The 26,091-nt window shown below is 37.2% G+C and overlaps 1 long non-coding RNA gene across 1 annotated transcript in view; it reads left to right on the top strand.

The window, feature by feature from the left end:
* LOC143694775 (uncharacterized) overlaps positions 1 to 26,091 on the top strand; it is a 57,270-nt gene that overhangs the window by 25,909 nt on the left and 5,270 nt on the right. The gene's annotated exons all lie outside the window — the stretch shown is intronic.

A 26,091-nucleotide genomic window follows, 5' to 3' on the forward strand; every position in this document is an offset into this window, starting at 1 on the left:
CATTAAAGAATAAGATGAAAATGTTTGCTCTTAAAGATTTTTACTAGGTAATTTCTAGCAACGCAAATGTCTTCTCCTCTTGTCTCACACAGCTGTCCCAAACCAAGCAAGGACTATATTTATCTTCAGTTCTGAATTTCTGAATTTGTCTTGTCATTCAGAGTTCTTCTAAGATAAAATACATCATCATTTACTCTATTAGAAAATAAATGTATGGATGTATTATGGAATTTGCATTCCATTACCTTGGTTTGCATGCCATAAAACATTTATTACACCCTTGGGCTACAGTCTTAATAATGACTGGGTGAAATGCACTAATGTGGTCTTGGCCTTGGTATAGAACAGAAGATTAATGCTCTTTGATGTCACCCAGCTAATAGTTGTGCTCGCCAATTTGTCCCTTCAAAAGACATTACAGTCCCACAGACAATCTCTGTAAGACTAAAGCTAGCAAAAAATGTTCAAACTAAACCACAAGCTGAAGCGCAGTTAACCAAATAAGCATTACATTAGATTTTCATCTCTAAAAATAAATGTATGCTAGCATCTTTCAGTGAAGGAAGAAAGATCTTCCATGTTTTATTTCATCCTCTCCTTTTCTGATTATACCCTGCTGACATAAAGTTTAAAAAAAGACATCAATATTTTCTTATGTTTTATGGCAGTTACAAAATAACATTTTAGTTAAGCTCCGTAAAGGCATATATCAGTACTTTCTACAGTCCCAAGCCTCTCAGGCACTTCTCATGTAATAAATTTCACTGCCTATGATAAAACTATTAAATTTTTGCCTACCTGCTCCTCTTTAGAGAGAGGAAGAAGTTGTCCCTTTAACCTTAAGAGAAAACTGTGAGATTTTTAAACTTTTTTTACACAATGCATTGCTGATGTTTGTAGCTTATAAAGAACTGCAAAACACTTAATGCAATTAAACCAGCCTGTCATACCAGCAAAATTTGCTATCTTGTTAATCTTAATGAATTGAGCTGTGGATCAATATTTGGATGACAAACATCGGGGGGAAGCTCTAAGGAGGAGCCTTGTGCACCTCCCTGAGCCCCTGCCCCAGTAGTTGAGGGGATGTCTGTGCTGCTGCTGTATCCACCTTCTGATGATCCCAAATTGAGAAAGAGCCTGCCTGGTTCACAGCTGATGTAAATCAGCATTGTTATTTTGAAAGCAGTGCACTCACAATTACTTATACCAGCTGACTATTTTGACAAGACTGTATTATTTGTCACACTGTCTGTGTTCCAGCCTGGAGGTCTAGCACTATGCCCATCTGAATTTTCCAAGTAGTTTTAACACATGATTTTTCTTCTGCTGCAATTTCATATTTTGACTAAAATTATTTTGGAATGTCCTTTCCAACTGAAAACTCTCTGCTGGTGTTTCCAACTGGAGATCATTGTGCTTCTGGGGTGAAGGAAGCCTGTATCTGTTTGAAGCAAAGCTGTTTGTAATCATGGCATGTAAAGCACTAGATATATAATCAGCATGTGCTATGTTAAAATCCTTTCAAAGCTCTAGATGTTGACTGACAGGCTATCCAACAGCATGCTTATATAGCAAAAAAATTTTAAAAAGCAGAAACACTAAACCGGTGGTCATCAAGCAATCCTTTGCAAGCAGTTGTGATTAACATAGCAGATGAGCCAAAGTGAACATCTTTTTCTTTTTTTCTTTCATATGCAAGAGAAAGCACAGTCTGTTTTAAAAATCCCAGTGCACAGGGTATAGAGCAACACAGAGAGGAAACTAAGACTCTACAGTAAATTCTGATGAATAGACTATAAAAAAAAGAGTGAGAAATTGATGTTTGTTGAACAACAGATGGAAGTTGTCTCTTTATAAGGAAAGTACAGCCCTGCCAATCTAACATTGTCCTGAAAATGAGATGACAAGAAAATAATACAGATTGTAATTTTTTTTCCAGCACCTATTCTGAAACAAAAAGTTTTAATACTCCTCTAACTACATGGCAGGTCTTATGTTTCTGTTTGTGTACCTCATACATATGGATGTATGGCTACGGAATATCACTGGATATATGGAATCTTTGAATATACAATTATGTAAAATCAAGTGTTAGTAGTAGCAATAGATATGAGTATATTTATTTCTATTATTTGTTTTAAAAAATGCCTTTACAAATCTCCAAACACCTGTGGAGAACTTTAATCATTGCATGAATAAGCATTTCTGTTCTAAACTTATATGTTTTGTGTTACAAAAGTACTATCTTCAAACCTTAAAGACTGAGGTAAAATATAACAGGATGAGCCATATAGATTTGGAGACCTAATATGGGGAATAATACAATGTTTAGTTAAACAGTAGGGAAGTTTAATGTCTAAATGCCAAGGATTTTTAGTTACCTGTGTAGAACCACTTTCCTCTCTCCTTTCCAAAGTGCCAAATCACCTGTAATTATCACAAGACATTTGGACTGCAGTCTTAGAAAAGCCTCCACCAGCACTGGTGCACAGGTCTGTGCAGTACCATAACACATTTATTTCAAAGCCAATTTCAAGCAAATTGCAAGTGCCACTTCTTCTGCCTGGTTGGATTTGTGATTTAAGTATCTCATTTAAGCCCTAGTTAAACCTGCATCTCCTCCACTTGAGCTCTGGTCAACTGAGGCTCTGGTGTCTTTGTGTTTGGAAGCTGCTGAGCTGTCTCTATCTGCCTGCTGGGTAACTGTTGTAGGGATAAGATATTCCACTTCCAGTTACAAAGTAGTCTTCATGTTTTCATCCCATACAAGCAGCATATCTCTCTTGGCAACTGTATTTATGATGGCTCCTGGCTGTGTTTCTATTTTCCCTTTGGCTGCCAGGCGGGTCAGAAATTCTGCTGGTGTGCACTTTGCCTAGCAAGGCCTGGTTGGTAGAGTCCAAAACAGAGGCCAGGCCTGTTCTGCTCCTCTCTGCAAACCTTTCCTGGCTTGGCAGCCAGGTGTGACTGCTGCTTGTGTGAGCTTGCCATATCACACTGTGAGGCTGTGGCTCAGAATCACCGAACATCTGCCCCATGAGAAGCTGATAATTGCTTTCATCCCAGAGCTTGGTGAGTAACACACATTATCACTGTCAACCTTGACTCCTCTCTCACCTTGCAGAGATACCTTTCATAAACAGTGAAATATCTCTGCAAGGCCAAGTTTAACCCTTAAGACACTACCAGTAGCCCAGCTTAAGATCTTGAATCAAGAAGTGCCAGAACAGCAAAACAGAATGTTGCTTGGTAGCTCCTACCTCCTTAGGACTTCTGTATACTTCTCTAGAGGACTTTTCACTACGACCTGTTTCTCTAAATCAGAAAACAGCGCATCTAAAATGTTTAAACTTCTCCCCCAACACCCAAACCTGTATGTTATGGTTAGTCCTTACAGATATTTCCATTATATTCCCGCTACTCAGTAAGAAAGATACTTGTTTACCTCTTAAATTTTGCATTCACTGTATGGCCACAGATTCTTCTTCAAAACTATCACTGAATTTTCTTTTTCAGCTTTCTATTTTTTTTCAGTTTTACACACAGAATTCTGGCAGAGTAAAAAGAAAAAAGATAGGATTTTCCAAGATGTTCATATTGAGACATCTACAGCCTCCCTCCATCTCCCTCTTACCTCCATCTTTGGCTTTTTACAAAAAGAATCAAAATTTCAGAGTAAAACTCCAGTCAATACCAAGTACAGTTTGAATTGGCCCATGTTTCATGTTGATTGCTTGTAACTCAAGGAATAACACAGCTGGTGACTCCCTCTAAAGTCTTAAAGTGACTTGTTCAGCATCATAAAAAAAATTAATTGGCAGAAGAAAGATAAGCTTCAGTTCCTAACAGTGGCGTTCTGTGGTGTTAGCCATAACTGGTTTTTTTCACATTTTAACTAGAGTAAGAGATGAAGTAAGAATCTTGCCCCACACCAGGTTCATTGACTGCACTGACCTGGGTACAGCACCCAATCTGTGCTCTGAGTAGTTCAGTAGTTTTATGGCATAAATAGGAGCTTTGTGGTATACATGACAAAGAAACCAAAATAAGGCTATGTGTGGCTAGTTTGGTTCTTGTTACCTAAATCTTGACTGACACACAGAACTATTAAAATATGACTTTACTGTTCCACATTTAAAGTAAGCAATACTTAAAGCATAACTTCTAGCTCATTTTCAAAGGATTTTAGATTATTAGATTTAGGCAGAGATGTCTAGCATTGAAATTATCAAGTGGTTGCCAAGAAGGGCTATAGACCTCTCTCTGTATTAGTCGTTAGAAGGGAATTAGACACAAACTTCATTTAAGAGTTTCACAGACAGCTGCTGACAAGAGAAGAGATTGAGATCCAATATTAGGCTTCGTTTCCAGGATGTGAACTGCAGGAATAAGCTCCTCTGCCCCTGTGAAACAAGCCTCTTGGCCATGCCTTTATACCCATCCTCCTTCCACAATTCAATCTCCTCTGTTTTCCATCTGCCATTCTGAGCCCACAGCAGCTGCAGAGAAATCATTGCTTATTATTTGTGCTCGGGTCAGAAGCAGGTGTCAGTGCTGATGGCCTGGGTAGCTCTTCTGGCACAGAAGGCATGAAGGGGGTGTGAGATAGAGGTTACACTTTGCTCAGTGATCAGAAACCAAACCAAGTGGCTGTTCTGGAAACATGTGCTTCATAATTCTGTGTTGCTTATGTCCCAGAGGGGAAAAACAGTATGTCCACTCTAATTGTAGGGTCTGATATGATGAACAAGGATGGCACCGTAAAACTTTGAAAACTGAATTCCTACATCTCATGTATGGAGTCTGCTGGTATTTCTTAGTCAGCTTTGAAGCACCTGGTCTCAAAATCCTCTTGCTTCCACTTTCCCACTATGGTGCCATCAGACTGTAGGATTTAAAACCTCTTCCTTTAGCTTGATCAACTGCCATGATTTTGGTAAATACTTGTTTAAAAAAAAATTATGTTTCATGAAAAATAAGTTAATTTCACTGATATACTGCCATTTTTAACATCTAAAGTGTTTAACTGTTAAATTAGTTAATCAAATTTTTTTAAATTACATTTGTATTACAGGAATTTATTGTATCCTAGAATAAGGACATGCTCTGCATGAGAAAACATCTGTCCAACATTCATTTGTAGCATGAAAACAGGAAATTTTGACAGAAGTATAGCTTATTCATTTTTTTCTGCTTTGGCTGTCTCAAGGAAAGTACTACAGCTCTTATGGCATCACTCTATATAGAAATAGTAGCCTGTTACCTATTCATAGCCAATAATGATCCTCTGTGATCACTAACCTTGCTTTTCAGAGCAAGTGCTGACTTGGCCATGGCCCAGTATGTTAATGGTAGCACCACTGTTTAAACTGGGGGGAGGGGAAATCTGTTTGTCCAGTGCCTGTGTTTGACATAGCCTTTAGTTTAGTGGCCATTGAGTTCAAGGAGCCTCGTGCATGTTGAAAAAGTCAAAAAGGGGTAGATAAAGCTATTTGCTACATGGCTGTCTTCTACTAATAAATTCCTAGATACTGGAATCACTGCAGGCAGGTCAGTGTGCATCTTGCTTGCAGACATGGAGTTGGCCCCATTTTCCATGTGGTAGGTGACTTTATGTGTACTTTGCAGATCATAATGGAAAAATTTAACAGGCAGATTCTGAGAAAGTGTGAGTGTTTTTAGGATAGATATATATCAAAGTTCTTGGTATTTTTTAATTCTTCCAAACAGAATTTGGAGATCCTTGACAGTTACCTTTTTTCTAAAGACAGATAGCAGTTACCCAGTGTGGTTGTTAGAAAGGTAATGGCTCATTAACTAAGTTTTCAGCACTTTTCTATAGAATTATAAGACATGGGTTACCTCTAGCAGGTGTTCAGGATATACATTCAAAAATCCATCTTCTGCAATGGGTAACAGCTGGTACAGCTGCCTTATATCACTCTTGTGGTAAGCCTGACAGAAATCAAACTCAGGAATTGAAGAAGAGGGATTTTGCTACAAGGCACAAGTGCATGAAGTTCATTTAATTATTTCAGGAAGCCATGTATACTTTGCTCATTTCAGACCAAAATACATAATGGTTATATCTTTCAAATGCTTTTTGTGCAATTAATTAAAGATGTTCTTGGCTTGCCAGAGTATCTGGTAGGAATTGTAAGGTTGATCTTTGCTGAGGCAATTCTTTTCCTTCCAATAAATCTTAAAGAATGTTATAGGATGATTTTTTTAGTGGGCCCTTTGTTATAGGAAACTCTACAGGATGGTGTTCTGTGCAGCTCTTTTATTTGTTATGTTTGCAAGAACATTTGAGACTATAAGTGGACTTAGTAATGTGCAGGTGGCACCCAGATGTCTTTCTCTCCTATCACACTGGAAGGTTTAAGCTCTTCATTCTTGTAGAACCAGACCTCTGGGGAGGCTAAAAGACAGGTTGGACCAATCTCCATTGAGATAAAGTAGAATTTGTATGGATGGGGGGACATTCCTGATGATGACTGTTGACAGGGCAAATGTTGTCTGTTCTAAAGAGGTATATCCACATTTTTATTTTCATCTGTCAAAGTCAGTATGTTATTCACAACTTCCTTGCCCAGGACATTGAAAGAAATTGATACCTCAAACTGCCATCTGTGATAGGCTGCGATCTCATGACAGGCTTTTCCTTCTATTCTAAAGTCTTACAGAAGAGAGCATCCAGGGAAACCTAAATGAAAAGTAAAGCCATCACCTAAATGAAAATAAAATTATTTTAAATGTATAAGACCATCGTAAGCTCTGTTCATATTGCAGTGAGGAAGGCTGAAAACTGCTGGAAGCATGAATAATCATTGTTAAATATATCTTAGTTCCCATATTGACTCTTATTTGAGATACATAATCATTTTTGAGCAAATAAGACTTGGACTTAACCTCTACTGTAGTCTGTGAAGATCTAGTAATTCAGAAAAGCTAGTGTGCCTATATGCTTTTATTGTTGCAAGCATATATAGAGCCATAAGCAATGTGTTTATATATATTAAAAATCAAGAAAGGAATTGCTAGAGTTCAAGGAAAAGCATGACAGGACAAGAAGCCCTTTTCCTGCCTGGCATGTTCCTTTTTTGCAAATAATCAGCTGATGATATGTGCAACAAAGAAAGAATCACTGCATGAAAAACTGCAGCCTCCCCCAGTTATTGCTTTCCTCATACTCCTGCCAGAACAAGGGAATAGAGAGCTTTCAATTTGATGTTGATGTTATTTCCTTGAATGGTTTTGTTAAAATGCTGAACGTACAGCTTGTTTGCTAGCAACCTTTGGATTTACGAGTTGCCAGTCCTGGAGACGTTACTGTTTGTCATGCATTTTCCTCCTGATTTCCCTTCTTTATCCTCCTGCCTTCAAACCTTTTTAAAGTCTTTGCACTGCTGATACTCACTCTGATGCTAACTGGTAGTAATGGAGGGCTGTGCAGCTGTGGCACTGTAGCTTCCCTGGATAATGCTGACCGCAGCCTTAGCAGCGGCACAGCCTTAGCTCAGCACATCTTGATAACTCATAATCCTTACCATAGGTTTTTATAGTTTGTCTGGTCTACTGTAAATCTCTAACTCACTGTCATCCACAGAGCTCTTGACCTGATTCATAGGCACCAGGAATTAAGCTCCTGTCACACTCTGTTAGAAGATGACACTATTTGTGCTGTGACATTATACAAACAGAAATAGATGCTCTTGAATATATTGAAATGATTCAATATATTGAACAGCATCAAAGGTCATGTGATTATTTTGAATCTTGTTAATTAAGCAAAGAAACTAAAAAGAAGGAGGAAAAAAAAGAATCTAAAATAAGAACAAAAACCAAACCTGTGTACCAGCCAGCACATTGAAGTACCGACAGGTTATCTGGTCTTTTCTACTAACACACCTGAAATTTAGGATAATCTTGTGTGTAATAAGAAAAATATGTACATAACTAAAAAGAAATAGTTCTGTGGAGTTCCCCCCCCCCCCCGTCACACTGTGAATATATAAGATAGTCTTCAGTCCTATTGCAGTTTACATTAGTTCTCAGCTATAGAAAGATTCTGTCCCTCTAAGAAAAAAGGACCTCAAAAGTGTTAAAAGAAAGAAATTCAGTCAAATCACTTTTGACATTTTGATGCAGCAGAAATTACATAGGTTGTGCTGTAAAAAGGAGCCCAGTCCAATTTTGTCTAGTTCCTCATTAAAGATCAATTTGTCTGATAATGAGAACCCTGGACAGGGTACCAAAACATCAGAATTTTATTCTAGATCAGATCCTGGCTTTTCATGTGACTTTTGTACTAAGGCTTCAGTTCCTTGTGCTTTTGATTTTTACTGCATAATTTCTAAATTTGGTCCATTCTTAGTGCAAGGTCCCAGCAGACTCCTCAGTGCAGCTGGCTAGTGGAATCTCTGATTGCAGGTGGAGGAGCAGGATGCTGTAATAAAGTGAATGTGATCTTTGGTGGCTCTAAATAAGACAGAATGATGAAATCACTTTGAAATAAATGTTTTAAAATGCATCACTTAACTTTTATTTGGTCATTCCAAGCATTTTTCCTTTGCTACCTGAACAAATGTAAAAGTTTTCAGTGGAGAAAGTAAAGTGGTTTAGGTTGTTATACATGATCTAATAGAAATTAACTTCATGGAAATTTTTTTTGTATTTTTACTTACCAGATTTGCCAGCATGGAATAATTTGATAATTAGTAGGTTCCTTGATTTCATTTGGCTAACTAAATATTTCTTGGTATAAAAACATGATTCAATGAAAGAAGCCTTGTTTGAGTGAGTGCAAGTTTCTTTTTGAAAATTTATACTGGTTCCTATTTTGCATTTTTTCATAAATGGTGAGGAAACTGTTCTTCCAGCTGCATTTTCCTGAAAAAATGTGTCTGACTGACCCACTTAACACAAGAACATGTAAATGCTCAGCAATTTATTATTATTATTTCAGACATTTCCCAGTCCCCTTAACTCAATCAGCTTCATGATCAGATTTCCAAATTGTGAAAATCTGATGAGAAACAATATGTGAAATTGCAAAATAATCACAGAGAACAGAATAATACTGTATTTGTAAGAGAGGAGACTACACAAAGACCTTGTTATACCACCTCTGCTGCAGGTAAGTCTTGACTATATCAGTAGCTGTCATCTGAAAGCTGGTTTGTGGAGTTAGTTACTCTGGTTCACATGCAGAGGAGCTGGCAGAGAAAGGAGCAAATACCTCATGATACATGCATCCTCCTTCAGGCAAGTTCAGTGCCATTAGTAAGGACTGGAATGGGCCCACGCCAGCTCCTTGGGGTACTTCTTCCCTTTTGTTGGTGATAGAAGGGCACTGGCACACAGAACAGTGAGCACTGTGTCTTCCTCTGTCTATTGTGTTGTCAGTCTGGGATTTCAGCTCCTACAGATGATGATTCAGCTTCTTTCAGTCATATTAAGAGAAGGTTTGTTTTGCCCCTTGAATTGGAGAGGTACATATTGTCATAAAAATTACTTTGTTGAATTTTTGGCCCCATTTGACCTCATAGCCATTATTTTCCTCTAGTGGTGTCAAGAAATGTAGTGTTTTAATTTGTCATAGATATGGCCTGATAATATCTAAAAAATCGAAACACTTAAGAGCATAATTCAGTATTCTAATTCAGTGACTTCTCTGTGGTGTGATACCTATGATCTATAGCACTTCTGTCTATATCTAAGGCACATTGGTGCCAACTTATGGTGCTAAGGAGACACAGAAGAAAAGATAGCCACTTCTCTGGTATGCATTTCTTCTAGCCTTGGGATCCAGCAAACCTCTCCTCTGTGTGAACTCTCTAGAGCTCTGACTGCACTGATCAGAAAAGAGAAGATGCAGCAGTTCCCCACTCCCAAGCCATGCTGAAGGTTGCCTATTCCAGGGCAGTCAGGGGTAAGATAACTGCTGCAAGGCTACCCTTGCCTGCATCCTGGAATAGCCATAGGTATTGTTTCATGGTAGCACTCAGATGGGGTGCCTCCAGCACTGACAAATGCAGGATTTCTAACATACCTTCACAGATGGGTAAATCTCAGTTTCTCTTGAAATTTACTGATAAGGACTCTGCCTCAACTTGGGTCTTATGAGTCCCTTGCAAGAATAACCAACTGACTGGGACAGAGGGGAACAAACATCTAGAGAGTTGTAGCCTGTTCTACCCACAGTCCTAAACCATTTTAGCCATAGCACATACAACTGTTAGATTGATAGACGCTGATTTCTTCTATAGAAAAATCCTGTGTACTACTTGTTAGCTCAATGCATGTCAGCTGGCTAAGTGCTAAAGCTCTGTCACTACTTTAGCAACATCATTGCATGTCTTTATTGTAGAAACAAAGAAATGAAAATTTTATAGATTAAAGCAGGATAATCAGATCTAGTTCTTTTCTGTACTAGAGAAGGTATCCAACAATGATATTTTCCAAATTCCAGGGTGTTTTCTTGTGCTTTATAATTTGATATTTCAGTGCACTGTCACTTGAAATTAATTGCAACTAATTAAAAGTGATCCACTTAGGACAATTGGACAATAGTGCCCTGGAGATTGCTTCATTCCCAGAGGTTTTAGTGACTTTCTGCTGTACTGGTTCAAGTCTTTAGAAGGGTGCTATATATCATAATGTCATTTTACATTGTTATTTCTATGAAAGCAACAATTTAAAAGAGTCTCCAGTGAACCTTGAGCAGCTTTGCACTAAAAAGAAAAATGTTGCTGCTCAAGATCTGTAAAATATAAAATATAGATTCAAAGAAATCACTTGACATGAATAGTAGTATTAAATTTGTGCCATTATTTGCATGTAATATATAATGTTGTAGTAAAAGGCTAACAAAGCATTTGGGCTGCTCCAGGGCTCACTGATTTTTCTGCACCTTTGTTCAAACTAGGTCAAAACTAATGCTGGTCTTATCCCACATATTTTTCTCATGTTTGAGACTTTTGTCCTAAAATGATATAACACAGTTTAACCCCACAATATATTGTGGCCTACAACACCTATTTAAAGAAAGGCAATACTCTTGTTTTGGTTTAGATTACCCTAACCAAGCAGCTGGCTAATGTGATCTAAAATTTGGAATATACAGAGGCCCCATTTTTTAGTAACTTGGGTGAACTGAGGCCTTGATGGAATAAGGCTTGCTTTCATGTTAGGGTGAAGGCCAGTCATTTAAAGAATTATGAAAATGAACTTTGTAACCAGTGCAAACCTGTTAACACAGTTAAACAGCTCATTTGATATTCTGCCTCACCACTATAACCAGGAACATAGAGCCTACTAAAATTAGATTTTGTCCCAAGTCCCAAAGCAACAAATCTTCATGCCTGTGCAACCCATACTTAGAATACCTTATTCTATGAAGAAATAGTAATGCAAAATTGGGATCAGAATGGTTCTCAAAGAGGAAAAACATAAGCTAGGGGCTATTTTTAGACCATGATGAGGCTTTCAAACAAACTTTTTGTTGTGACATTTCACATAATTTCTCCACTGTGAAACAAGTTCTATCACAGAAATCAGCCCATTTGTTATAGTGGGTGATCCTTCCTCCCACTACAGTACATCTGGAACATCATCTCTTCTCAACATATTTTGTTTTTGTTAATTCATCTGATTTCTGAACAGGACCATCAGTCAGTCTTTGAATAGGTTTGATTCAACACTGTGTTATTTCATTTCTACACAGTCATAATAGCACAAAAATCAATGAATTGTACTGACATACAAATGGAGTAATGTATTGGCAAAGCAGACCTACTGAATTTATTTTGCTCACAAGACCATTAAAATTGTTTTTTAAAAAAACTTCTGCAGTGAGATAAGCAGTAGTTTCATGCATAAAATCCATCCTGTGTTCTAGTACTTTTCTCATACTAATGGGAAAATGACTGGATTCTTCACTTTCTTATCAAGAAACTTCTGAGAAAATTATGGTAAAAAATGTGCGTATTTCTTTGTACAACTGTAATCTCTGTCTCTTCTACAGACTGAGAACTGATGACCTATATTAATGGATAAACTACAGAAGAGAAAAAAACAGAGACAAAATGCTGGTTTCACTACATTCAGTTGAGCTTTATGTCCAACTTTGCTGGAATTAGGAATTTATTCTAGGAATCTCCTTTATTTATTCCAACTCAGCCACACTAACCAGCATACAAATGTACACACTTCCTTGTAAGCATGGCATTATTATCTTCTTCATTATGCTAACACAAATCTCTCAGCATTTCCCTGGTACTATCCCAATATCCTCTTGCTAGATGCAAAGTAAGATTAAGCAGACTTGCAGTGTGTTCTGTGCATGCTGAAATTCAGGCTTTGGCAGGCATTAAGAGAGAGGGTTCCATAGAGAATCAGTAGGAATGTTTTGTCCATCGAGATGTTTGAATTGGACAATAAAAGCACTCCAGGCAGTTGTAAGTTATAACCACTAGAAGATACCAGAAAAAACCTGCAGTCTCAGAGATAACTGAATTCAAGACAGTGCACTTTGGTTGGAAGATAACTCATGTCACTGCTGCTGCAGTTGGTTTTTAAAAAGTAATTTTTCTCTATTCAAGTCAGGGAAGAAAATCACTAAAACACAAGAATGACTGGGTGAAACTTAAAGAAGCTCATGTGCATTAGCTTTTATTTTGTTGGTAGACAGATAATTTTTTTCTCAGGGTGCTGGTAACTGATCACAGAGTTAAAGGGGGAATGAGTACTCTCTCTGCTTCTCTCTCCCTCATCCTCCTTGTCCACTACTCCCCTCCTCCTTTCTTTCTTCCCCCCCCCCTCTTTCTCTCTCTCTCTCTAAGTTTTGAACCTGATTGAGGCTGTGGTGTGACATTCACTGCAGAAATTGCTTTACTAGCTTAAGACAAAACTCCTGCTGGCTTAACCTCTTCCCTTGCCAAAGGTTATTGGCCCACAGCACTGCCAAGTTAAATGGATTACTTCAAGAAATCTATGGTAGGTTGGACCTTGGCAGACTTTGCAATGAAGTGGGTGAGGGTCCCTCATCTGCCCCACTCTGCTTGCTTTGCAGGATGCTGTGGAGAGCAGCACAAAAGTAGCAGTCCAGCCATCTCTGCTGTGAATCCTTGACTGCATCTTCAGTAGATGCATTCAAGGAAAATGTAACATTTTCTAAGTGTAGTTTGTGCTAGATCTTCCTTACTGAGGTCTCTTTGTGACACTGTTTTTCCGTACCCATCCTGAAAGAACAGATCAGGATCTCCTTGGTTTTAACCCACTCTGTCTGGCTGTTTCTGATGGAAGAGGTAGTGGGGTGAAAAACTGACAGATTAAATCTCTTAGATCCATTTACTGAACTTAAGGGGTGTTTAGTTGACTTAAGATAGTATGGCTTGATCTGTATTAAAGAATTATGGCATTTCAGAACTGCTAACATAGTCACTAAAATAATTTTACAAAATTACATATACTAGGTATTCCAGTGTAAAGACAGACACACAGGGAGAGTGGATAGTTAGCACATATGAGACATTTCTGTAGCTTTTATTAATAAAAATAATAGCAAAATGGTATCACAAAGTCCTATTCTTTCAACTTCTCAGTGTAAACTTTCTGGATTTGTATTCTGGCAAACCAGTAAACAGAAATCTGGTTTTTGCAAACATTTTAAGGGCTCTATTCCATGGTCTACAACACCTGGTGTATCTCAGCTCTTGGCATAATTTAAACAAACAGGCCATGTAACACATCTCTCTCTCAGTCAAATAAAGCAGACTTGGTGTGCTGCCAATTCTGCTCTCATTTATTTGCTAACCCTGGGTTTTATTTATTCCCTGAATCATCAAACACATTGCAGAGAGTGACAGGAGCAGACAATATTACATCTAATAGCTATATAATAACGTAAATAAAATCTGGTAAATCAGGTACATTATTTGCCTGGTTTTAACTGCCCCACTTAATTTTGTGGACTTGAACCAAAAGTATAGTAAATGAAAAAGCTTTTTGCACTGAGCAAAGCTAAAAAAAATATACCCATTGGATAGTGATGCCTGTTATTTAGATTAAGTGAAAAATACCTTTAATAAAAAAATACACCTGGATGTAATACAAAATTTCCTGCAAAATTTGGCCATTATTGTCTATGGCAAAATCTCTTCTGATTATTGTGACTCGAGGATCAGCCCAGTACTGCCTCGCTGTGGGATACAGTCCTGTAAACAGTAAGGGATGTGAGGATCTGTGAAATGCTGGTATGCCTTCCAGTGTTGAGTAAGAGTTACTGAGATGATTTCTGCAACTAGAGGGAGAGAACAATCAAGGGGGCAAGCAGGGATGAAAACAATGTTTTGGGGTTAAGAAGTGTGAGGGAGATCACTCACAGTTCCCACAGGGGCAAAGGGTTCATGGTCAACAGACCATTGTGTGGATTAGATCTGAAGAACAAGTGTATAGGTGACAAAACTTTTGTATTTGCTTGAGCTTCTGTTTTAATGAGATTTGTCTAGCAAAGGTCTAGCTCAACTTTACATCAGATTGATTTCTTCTATAGAGTTGATTTAAACCACCACCAGGTGAAGGATGGGAGCTGGCAGATCAGTTACATGTTGCTTCTAAAGATAACTATTGAAAAGAGAAGTTAAAATTTTTGCATCTGTAGTATGATGTTGAAATACATTTCTGAAAACTGATTCCAAGAAAGGTCTTTAAGAGCAGCATGCTTATAATGAATGGAAATTGATGGCCTGAAGACTTTTGTGTACAGTTTCTGGCTATAAAGTTCACCAAACACTCACTTTCTTCTGTTTATTAGTTGGCCATTCCTACTAGGTTAACATGAAAAGAGAAGACTCTGCAGTACTTTGGGCTATGCCTTGACCACGTAATTGGAAAAGTAAATGGCTTTCCTATGATCAGAGTTGGAATCTGTGCCAAAATGACTGAGCTCCATTCAAAAACCACTTTTCTTGAGTCATTTTGTGGCAATGCTTGTTAAGAAATGGCAAAATACCAGGAGTAAAATGATCAGCACACCTCAGGCTGCTAATAATAACAAAATAAGCTTTCCCTACAGTGAAACTGGCTCCTCTCTAGAGTCTTCACACTTACATGAGCTTCCTATGCAAGAGTAAGTCAGAATCAGGCCATGATTCTTTTTTTCTTTATAAAACCTATTTTAAGATCCCAGTGTATCTGCTGCCCTAAAACATAAAGAAGTGCTTAAATTTTCAGTTTGTGAAGGAGTCCCAATGTCCTTTAGCATGTGTCTCTTAGAGAAAGAATGTCTGCAGTATTTTGTATTTGAAGAATGAATGGCAAGGCATGGTTACAGAGGCTGGAATTCAAGAATCATTGGCCTCACTACTAAAAGCAATGAATCATTGGCTTGACTGTTCCAGGTCCAGCTCTGGACACCCCTCTGTCTCCTAAACACATCACAATATCTTAATTTGTACTGCAGCTACTCATGCATTGTGCAATACATTGTTTATTACTCTGTTCTACTTATGCATTGTGCTCAAAAGACAGAGATTTTTTTTCCTGCTTTTCTAAAAAAGCAGCAGAGGTCTGTGAGTCCTGAATCTAGTACATGCTAGAGAAAACAAGTATTTCTCATCTTCAGTGTAACAGTTTGTTCTCCAGAATTTTAATAGTCATATTATTTTTAATAGTCATACTGAGGAAGAGAGTATACCCCTTTATTTCTGAGGATTTCATTCCTTCCTCTATTATGTGGGCTGGGCACAGAACATGGCCCTAAGTATTCTTCATGTGATTTATTCTACATTGACAACCACTTAAGTGGAGGCAAAGTTAGACCCAAAAGGCACAAAGTGATGAAAGCTGGAACTGAAAAATAGCATGACAGTCAAAATTGCTGAGTTTCACACAGCCCCTGCTCTAACAGTGTTAGAAAACTCTTGGTCAAAAAGAATCCCTAAGAGCCCTCTGGAAACCCAATCCCATGACTCATATGATCTCCTTGAAGACTTTTTTCTTTCCCTCTACAAAATGACATTGAATAAAGCCTGGTGACTATGCTACTTGCTGCAATTTGACAGCTTTTAGTCAAAATGTTTTTTATTTACAACAGAACTTCTTTAACCAAAGTTGAACACGCTGGCATCTGCAAGTCAGACTGAGCTGGTTTTGGTTGGTTTGTGGGCTAGATCTTTCCACAGAGGTAGAATGCCTCCATGGCAGGGGATGGGAAGGGATATGGAGGAGATGCCCTACCTCAGGAGCTTCGTGATGAATTAACACTGGTGACTCAGGCCTTGTTTCCCAAGGACTCCCAAGAGCTGAGATGGCACTTAGTGAATCGACACTTTTGTGTTTGCCTAGTTCACTAGATTGTTTGAAAGTCTGACAAGCCAAAGCCACTGCATTACCTGCTGCAGGTGAAGCCCGGAGGAAGTAATTCTGGTCACAATTTATATTGTAGCTGTTCAAAAGTAAACAGGAACAGAGGACTACCCTTTCCTTCCCAGCAGCCACTCTCTGTTGATTCACAAAGGCCAGATGCTATCTGATCTTCCCACTGGGATTCAGTTAAGAATGCAGACCTTGAATACTCAAGTTCCCTCTAAGTATTACATAAAACTGAAAATTAACTGGGCTGCTTAAGGAGCATGCATCACAGATATAAATAATTGATTTTTTTATTATAAAGGTGTTGTTTTGATGATTGATTTTTGGAATGTAGGTTTTTGGCATGTAGGTTTAAAAGCGTTTTTCAGATAGATAATCCATTGCTAATCCATTGAAGCTAATCAGTCTTTTCAAGTTTGTGTGTTCAAGACCCTTTTAAAATCCAAACAGTACAAAAAAGTGTTTCCAGAGTTTTCCAACTTCACTGTCAACAGCTAAGAAATGGATCAACATGCTTTCATAATCTTGTGTGTCTATGAAGATGCAATAATAAACTGGTTTTTTCCTCTGGCATAAGAAATAGCATTCAGAAGGAAGTTGAAAAAGGAGGAGAACAAAGGAGCACAGGTAGGCCTTTTCCGAGTGATTTTTCTAAAACAAAAAAATCAAAATTGACTAACCTTATGCCAAAAGTTGTATAAGAGTACAAAAATCTGAGTTTTGTTCTACCTTCTTTTTTTTACTGAGCTTTAAACTAACTGTAAGTATCCCTATGCTTGCATGATTTATCTCTGACAATGTTGTAGGAGGCAGAAGACTTTGAAAGGAGACTTTAAAGTCAGGAGTGCAATAATAAATTTTTTGTAGTTTTATGTCTTTTTATAATACTGCTTTAACAAAGGATGTCTTTTCTTTGCTCTTCAGTCTGGATTTTTCTCTTTCAACATGAGAAAATTAAAGGTAATAGATTGTATGCTGAAGTACATGGTTCTGTCACTGTTCAGTTTGTGGATGAGAAATAAAAGGGGCTAACTTTTCTTGCTGATGAGCTACATGTATTTTGTGTGTTTATATAAAAAGAGTATAAAGAAGTGTTTTCTCATTTCCTTAGATTAAATTTTGCAGATCTGGTACAGCTCCCCTTCCTACCATTCATAATAACCTTTGTCTCTCTAAATTATAAACTGTATGGTCAGCTGGGATGAAAATGAAGGTGTCACCTACAAAGTTAGGGTTTTCATCTGTCCGACCGAAACAGTGGCAGTGTGGATTATCATCAGGAAAAGCTGGTTTGAGGAAATATGTGGATCATAAAGCAGGCACCAATCTGTCACTGCATAGGTGCAAAAACATACTATAAAATATAAATGCCAAATGCTAAAAGGAAAAGCAGCTGTCAGTTCTTTGCTGTCTTCATAAGGTCTCTCTTGCCTTGGTAACTTTCTTGAACTAATGCTGCCACCCCAGTAAATACATATTTGAGGCATATTCCACTGAGGGGGGTGGAAGCTGTCACTGTATTAATGATGTTCCAAACTGAGCTCTGTTTATCTAGCTTATGCTAATTCACATGGCTTCTTAGTGCTTTTTTAGTTGTTTTATAATAATATAAATCTTTCATATATTCTAACTGATGCTTCAACTTGGATCCTTTACACTGACTTTTCAAAGTGTTCTGCATTTCAACTTATTTCATGCTAGTAAATGAGCAAGCAATGATTTTTGGTTTACTACTTACTACAAACCTGAGACAAATTTAAATACTGGAGAGACATTTGGGACCTAAATGTCCAGCACTGCTTATTCCACCAACATTTTCACCAGTGCATCATGGTAGAAAAATGCTAACTTCATTGTATATTACTTTGAATGGCCTTCAGAATACATTTACGTGCAGGGATGCAGCCTTCTTTATCAGTCAGTGTTGAGTAGCCCACATCTTCTAGTTGGCTTTATTATTCTTAACTATTTAACAGTAATTTCCTTAAGGTAATCAACTGTGCATTTCTACAAGTAATAGTATTGGCTCATAATTGGCAATGTTACTAGCATTAAAACTTTAATAACAAAGTTCTAAAAATATTACACAACAAACTGCTTAATAGGTTAAGTTGCACTGAACTTAAAACAGGAAAAAACACATATACATAAAAATTAGAATGTTTTCTGTTCTTAATCTTTTCTTCTATGGGTTTTGAGAGCAGGTTTTTAGCTTGTCTGCTTTCAAATAAATGCCTATAAAGTAGAGTTTATTTTGGATGATTGATTATTAGAATTATGTGCATGCAACTGAAATACAATAGTTTAAGTCATTACTTCTTTCAAACATCAAAATAATCTTTATATCTTAACATGGTTTACCATTTTAAAACTAAACCAGTTATTGGTATAATTTCAATGTGTCTCTTTAAACTGATACAATATTATCAGGATTTATAAAAAAAAAACATCTTCCTATTACAGCTGTGCTTCAAAAATGGAACAAATGGATTAACAAGTTCTCTGTAATTATATTACTAGTTAATGGTATTTCAGATACAGTCTGATAAAAATACTTAAGATGATGAGGTATTTTAAACTCACTATGTGAGCCTTACTGCTAAATACCTTCTGCAAAATTTTCAAGGAAGGTTTTTTCAGGTATTAACTAAACTGGGAGGACCAAATACTAGGAATAAAAATAATACATTTTTTTACTCTTAATTATCTGCTATTCTCATGGGACTATCCTTATTCTTTTAGTGGTGATCCTAATCTATACTCCTGAAACGCAGGTTAAGTGAGCTGTTAGAGGCACCCTTGCTGTCTTTTGCCCACTGTACGGTTTTGTTCCTTTATTTCTTACAGATTAAAGTGAGAAAATCCATTCCTTTTCTTTTCAGAACATAATTATTTTTGCTTGTGACATCTCTTCCCAGGACTTGGTCTACACAGGAAAATTTTAGTCCCACAGCTCTGTCCAGACTATTTTCTGTTCTACATTCATTGCACCATAGCTGTGCTGGCAAAATTTCTACTTTATATGCACTTATACCACCAGGAAATTCTGTTACCAGTTGTTCAGGCACTGCTTGAGAAACAGGTTTGTTTCCTTTGCTTACCTAAACCATATGCTTTAAAATACAGATTGCTTTCATCTTGGCTTTACTAGTAAACCTTTGAAGAGCAGACATGTCTGGGAGGTACCAGGACACAGTTCTGGAGGAGTACCAGCTCAATGACACCATCCTCTCACTACGGTATGCAATAGCACAAAAATCCTGTAAGAAAGATGGGGGTTTTTGTTCCTCCTCATCAGTGATTCTTTTAGTCCTCAAACCACGATCACTGATAAGCACCACAGATATCTGCAGCTTGTCAAAGATTAAGTAATTAGTTAGGTAGAGCTTCAAGTATGGGAGCAGTGAGAGTAAAAAAGACAGTGGCAGAAAAGGGAAGGTCTTCACAACCTCAACATTAAAAACACACCATAGATGGAAAAAACTGCTTCTTAAGGATTCTTGGTAAGTAATGTGACAATCTAAGTCATAAAATCTTTAAAAGCTATTTAAAGGTCAGTGGATTCCAGTAAATCTGACATTAGTGCTTTGAGGTTTTGAAATTAATGCACTTATTGAAATATTTTATTACCCCTTTTTTTTCTAGTCAATAGATAAGGTAGAATTTTGTGGTCTACTTCTTCAAGCTGCCATTATGTCAATCAAAAATATCAGAAACACATCTGGCAAATTCTTCTGGCAAGTAAATGAAATGCTTTCATGTTTAGTTTAGTTTAGTGTTTTCCTAAAACCCCAGCACAATCCAGGAAGCACTCTGCCATTGCTCTTAACCAGACTTACTGATTGCTACACATCACCCACAGGCAGTCTCTAATATTGTTTTTGCTCTGCCCTAATAACCTTACTAAGATGCATCTTAGCCCACATTGGCCTAAAAAAAATGCAGGGGGCAGTGGTTGCTTTTAAAATTATTACCGCAACCATTTCCCTGGTGAAAGATAAACACATATTAAATAACATGACATTAATAATTGCATTAAAGGGATCTTAAAAAAATAGTTTCAGGAAAGAGAATAGACCATTAATGAATTACTACATTAGTGAAGTAGTTTGGGCAATAGTTTAGATGTTTGTACTAAGTTGATAAATGCTGTGCAAGTAAATCACTTGCATATATCTTCTTTTCTAGCCATAGTTCAGAGTCCTTTAGATCTCCAAAGGTTGTAGATAATTTTTGCACCCACTCAGTCAATGACTGGCAATGCGGCATGGAGCTGCAGTCATTCATTCTGTCAGTCAGCAGCCCTTGATAATGTGCCTGTCAATATAATTCAGTGCCTGCTCAAGGAAAGTGACACTTTGAATAGTGGACACTTTTCAAAAGCATTCATACAGGGTCAGTTCCATGATAAATAAATATATTTTGTGTTTGGAACAAATAGGCAGTATGCAGGAGCTGGAGTCAGAGCAAAAATACACCACCAGTTTGCAGGATATATTAAACTGCAATGAAGAGTGAATATCATAAATGCATCTTTGGGTTTTTGATGCTGTATTAATGATGGGATAATAGATAATAGAGTCTTCAGGATCCTACTTGGCTTTATTGAGCCCTGATCCATGACCAGGGGCCCTATGCACTGGTACACTATGAATGAGATATTAGAATAATAGTATCAATAATTCTTTAAACCCTATTAAAAAGGGTGAATATTTTCATTGCTGAATGAAAAACACAGGCAGAACTCTTTAATTACCACTAACAGTGTGTTAAAGAAAGTATTTATATGGCATAGGGTGTTTAGTTTCTATTAATACGGGCTGAGAATGTGAGGAAGAAATATGTGATAGTGACAGGATTTTTAATGGTACCTCACCTTAAATGCATTTTAAAATATGTAAATCAATAAAAAAATTATTTGTAATAGCAGACTAAGAGTGCTGGTTAGCCTTACTGCTGAATGAAATGTATGCTACAAGCCCTATTACCATACATCGTGGGAGCTGTAGTTAGGATTAATCTGTCAAAAGGGATGGTTTAGTGTTGATGAATATGACATGTGACCATTAATGATGTTGATTTTATCTCCTGAGATTAGCATGATTTACTTCGGATGGATAATAATGTCATTTGCTTGATGCAGTAGATCTGTTTACGAGCTGATTAAATTGTAAGGCCTTGCTTCATTTCATGCTATTTGGTTTACAGCTTCATTACTGCAATCACAAAAGCTGTGGAAATGTCCCACATCCCATGTCACAATAAATCATTGTTTAAGATTGCAGCTATGTATTTTAGCATTTCAGTTTTGCATGGACCATGCATTCCTTAACAAATATGTGATTGGGAATACATTAACAAGATATTCTGGAGCATACTGCCGCAGAAATGTAGAAAATAAGCCTGAATCTTTTAATTGAGATTAAGGAAGCACTTGAGTAATTAGCTGTAACAAATTACCTTATTATTTAGACAGTGAAGTAAACGTTTTTGTTGCAAGGATGATTATCATAAATCTGCAGAAAAGTGACAGTCAAACAACCATAAAGGAAACTTGTAAGCAAACTACATTTTCTGCCTATTACCTTTTATATTTAAATAAAATTTATCAGAGACATACTCCAAAAAGAATGTATTTCTTGTTCAGGGATAGTATATGTTACAAGCTATACCATCTGTAATTACTGCGCTGGGAAGAATATATGCATGTAAATCACAAAGGGGGAAAAAAAGAATCTGTTAATTATAATGGCAAATGCTAATGTTGCCATAGTTAAGGCTGTGTCAACGTTTTCATTATAAACCCAGTAATAAAGGAAAGAAGGAGAGAGGGAGGGTGGTAATCAGCCATCAGAGATTGCTGTGTGCTAAAATTTTGTATACAAAAAGGCACACTCACACCATGTAAATCAGATGTATTGGAGAGACCATGCTCACAGTCTCAGTGAGCGGAGGACCACGGCCAAACTCTCAGCTTGGGGGCAAGGGTCACTTTGTTGCAATAATTTTTTCACATTTCACATTAAATGATATTGCTATTTTTATTGTACATATTAAAAAAAATGTTGCATTTATCAGCCAAATGGGACCTTTCAGAGCTTGTGGCTTACCACTAGCTGAATTTGATAACTATAGTTGATTGAGTCTTGGTTCATGTGCGCAATTTTAATTAAAGCTTTTATATTTCTTTTGAAGAGCATGCTTAAATAATTAGCTTGAGTTGGGTATTTTATTGTAATAGAATGGAATTTCTTTTAGTTATTTTTATTCCCCTTTTTTTAAAATCCCCCCAAGTTGGTTCTCAGTGGATTTCATGCAAACATGTCAAGTTTGCTTACATGTGAATTCTGCTGGGTTATAATATGGTCAAATGTGATTGTGAACTTTATAGCAGATCTGTGAACCTTTTTCCCTTAGCAAAACTCCCCTCTCACCTCAAAGTATTTCAGCTGGCAGATGAAGAAGCAGGAACCCCAAGAGGAACTGTACTCATGTATATGTATACATATATACAGGCCTAGAGTACCCAAGGATTTCCAAATATGTTGTAACAATGACCAAAGTTGGATTTTTTTACAAATGATTCATGACTTGGCTTTTCTGGTTGGCCAATGTCATGTCATTTGAAAAGCCAGGCCTTCTTTCTCATTTGTTTTCAATGGTTGATGCATGAAGCATTTTGGAAAGGGGACTCTTTCAGGAGAGTTCATGCTTTGGATTTAGAAAGAGGCAACAACTCTAATGCTTGCAACTCATTTCTGTTTGGTTCTGTTTGGGGACACATATACTGAACTGATTTTGTTTTCCAACACATTGTGGCTGCTGGGCATAGATCTTCTCCCCCCTGACTTTTTGCAGAACCAGTCCCTGTTGACATTTGTAAAATTAATGAAAATATTTCACATGTTGAAGTGTTGATTTTTCCAGCAACATTTAACTAATCAAATTAAAACAGTGATAAACATTTTCTCCTGTTTTCTAAATAGCTCTAGACCTGAGCTGAGGAAAACATATCCTTAAAAACAGAGGGATGCATACATCTTTTGTTTTGTTTCCTTTTTTTTCACAAAAGAATAATTTAATTGCTGTGACAAAAAGAAAAGGCAAAAAGAGGAAACCATGCTTTGAATCTTCATTGCTTCAGGAAAAATTTGGTAATATATTGCATCCTCACTTAAGTGGCTGAAATGTTTTTACTGCAGTTTCACACTTTTATATTTTATAACTTTGAAATTAAACTAAACAAAGGCTCCCTCTCTTGATGAGCTGCACCTTTTGAAAACAATTTGGTTTCTAGCCAAAATGGAAATGCAAGGGCAGAATTTTTCAGGGTAGACATTCCTTCACTGCTATTCCTGTTGAAACAAAAAGAAAAATGCCCTTGAAAATCCTAACTGCTGGCTTCACTGAAAATATATAATTTTACCACTGACCTGCCAGAGATGGTTAATTTAGTGTAATTTATGCACAGAAGAAAATCCCTTGCTAGTGCTACAATGTGGAGAGGCTATCAGCCAGGTTGTGATAGTAGTTTTGTGGAAAAGGACACCTTTAACCTGCACAGCTGAAGTCATCTCCTTGAACTTTACCAGCCACTGTTTATATTACCTTGGGAAAAAGTACAAAGGACATGTAATTTCTTAATTCCCACACAAAGTGTCCCCAGTCTGCCCTTTACCATTCCTTAAACTCTGTGATGTTTGGGGAATCTATTTTAAAAAAAATAATGAATTCTGGTTGATGCTTTGAGTTTGTTTTTCTGAAAATGGTGGTGACTTTGGAACGCATCTGTGTCTACCTTACTGATAAAGCTGCTACTGTGGTAAGAGTGAAGAGACTATTTGATCTCTGTGACTGAACCCTGAATGAACAATTTATACATTCAGAAAGTTGATGGCTGCTGGAAGATGATTCATCAATCTTCTCTGCAGGTGCTTTCAAGTATAACAATTATTGAAGTTGGACAGGAAAAAAAGTAAAAGATGGGTTTAAAATTATTCAGATGCATGCAATTAAGTAACAGAAGTTGATTCTCTGAGTGGAGAGAGGAAAACCTGTGCAATATTTTGCCACTGGAGAATTGGTTTTGCTGCCAGTTTGTTCACTGTTAAAGGAAGCAAACTAACCTGAAAATAATTTTTTTAAAAAATTTGGTCTTCAGTAGTGGGACCCTGGGTAGCTTTAGGGCAAAGAACTCTCCAGACTGGTGTTGAAACTCATGTAGGAGAATACATTATTCCTCTGGTTTTGGATCTTATCTACATAGAATATTCTTAAAGCTCAGGCAAGGTCTGCAGATGCACTCACTTCATTTGAACATCTAAATTGTACATTCAAGGTCATCTGCCTAGCTGGGGCTCTTGGGTATGAAGAAAACTGGTGGCTTGGAAGCCAGCACTGCTGCTGAGAATGCATTGGACTGCAGAATTTCAGTTGAAAACTGTGTCCAGTGATGTGCTAGCATTTTTCTGTTTGAATGCTAATCCCAGAAGGGGTAATTTCCCAAATTTAGACCACTAAGAGAAAGCAGTGAATTTTCCTTCAGCAAACAATTTATGTTCATGAAAAAGCTTGCTGATGTCAGCACAGTTGTGTAGGCATGTATTGGGTGAACATTTTCTTTGAGAGATTCCTGGGAACTTGCTAAATCTGTGGCTGTTCTAGAAAGCATCCAAATGGCTGCTGAGAATGGTCAAAGCCACAAGCAAGGAAAATCTACAAGGCAGTGTGTATTCACATACTTGCATTATGACCATGGTGAGCCTCACTGAAATATTTACTGTCTGCTCAATGGCACTTAGAGTGGTGAGTTCTGAGTAACTTTAGGCATCAGAACCATGTGTTTTCTGAAGAATGTAGATTCCTAAAAGATATCTTCTTAGATTTCAGGAAGAGCAAAACCTCTGTGATGATGTAGTCTGATATTCTTTATTACTGGGGCCACAGAATTTCATTGAGGAGCACCTGCAATAAGTGTAGCTGTGTCTGATTGAGCTAGCTAAAGAATATGAAGAGAAATTGGGGCAGATAATTTGCTATTTTCTCCCTTCATAGAGTTCAAAAATAGGTTTTGCAAAAAAGCAATTGTGCCTCCTTCAATTATTGAGACTGCTGTAGTCAAGCCTTTTAATGAACAAATTTTGTAGAATTTAGGGTCTCTGAAGTGCAAAGCCACAACAGAGTGTGCCTCTTAATGTGCCATATGAGCATTATGTTGCTGGCTTTCTCTGTCAAAGCTGGCATGTATCAGAATGCAATAAAAGAAAAACTATTTCATTCAAAATTAAATGGCCACATCCAATTAAAGAAAAGACTGAAGTCTGAAACCGTAAAATCCATTGAAAGTTCCTTTCTGTTTTAGAGGAAATGTACCAATTGCTAATGGAAGTGTTACTCTAAACCATTGGCTACTAGTTAACTATTATGTGTTCTAGCAGGATTTGTAGTTGGATTTTTTTTTGTCATTCCTCCTCCTCAGAAGATTTGGGAAAAGAGCAGAAAAGTATTGAAAAGGTTTCCTTAGTCTTTTATCTTATGAATCAGTGTCATACTAACAAAAAGATGTTTTGAAGTCTTTAACCATTAATTGACTAACTGGTTTTCTTTAGACATAAAACTTGTCAAGGCCTTGATTGTTGTGAATCCATGGTGATAGATTCTGGCTGACTGCCTAAGTACAAGGTCTCTGAACACTAGGATAACACTTTCTGAAAC

This window comes from Agelaius phoeniceus, chromosome 9, assembly GCF_051311805.1.
Source record: "Agelaius phoeniceus isolate bAgePho1 chromosome 9, bAgePho1.hap1, whole genome shotgun sequence".
NCBI lineage: Eukaryota > Metazoa > Chordata > Aves > Passeriformes > Icteridae > Agelaius > Agelaius phoeniceus.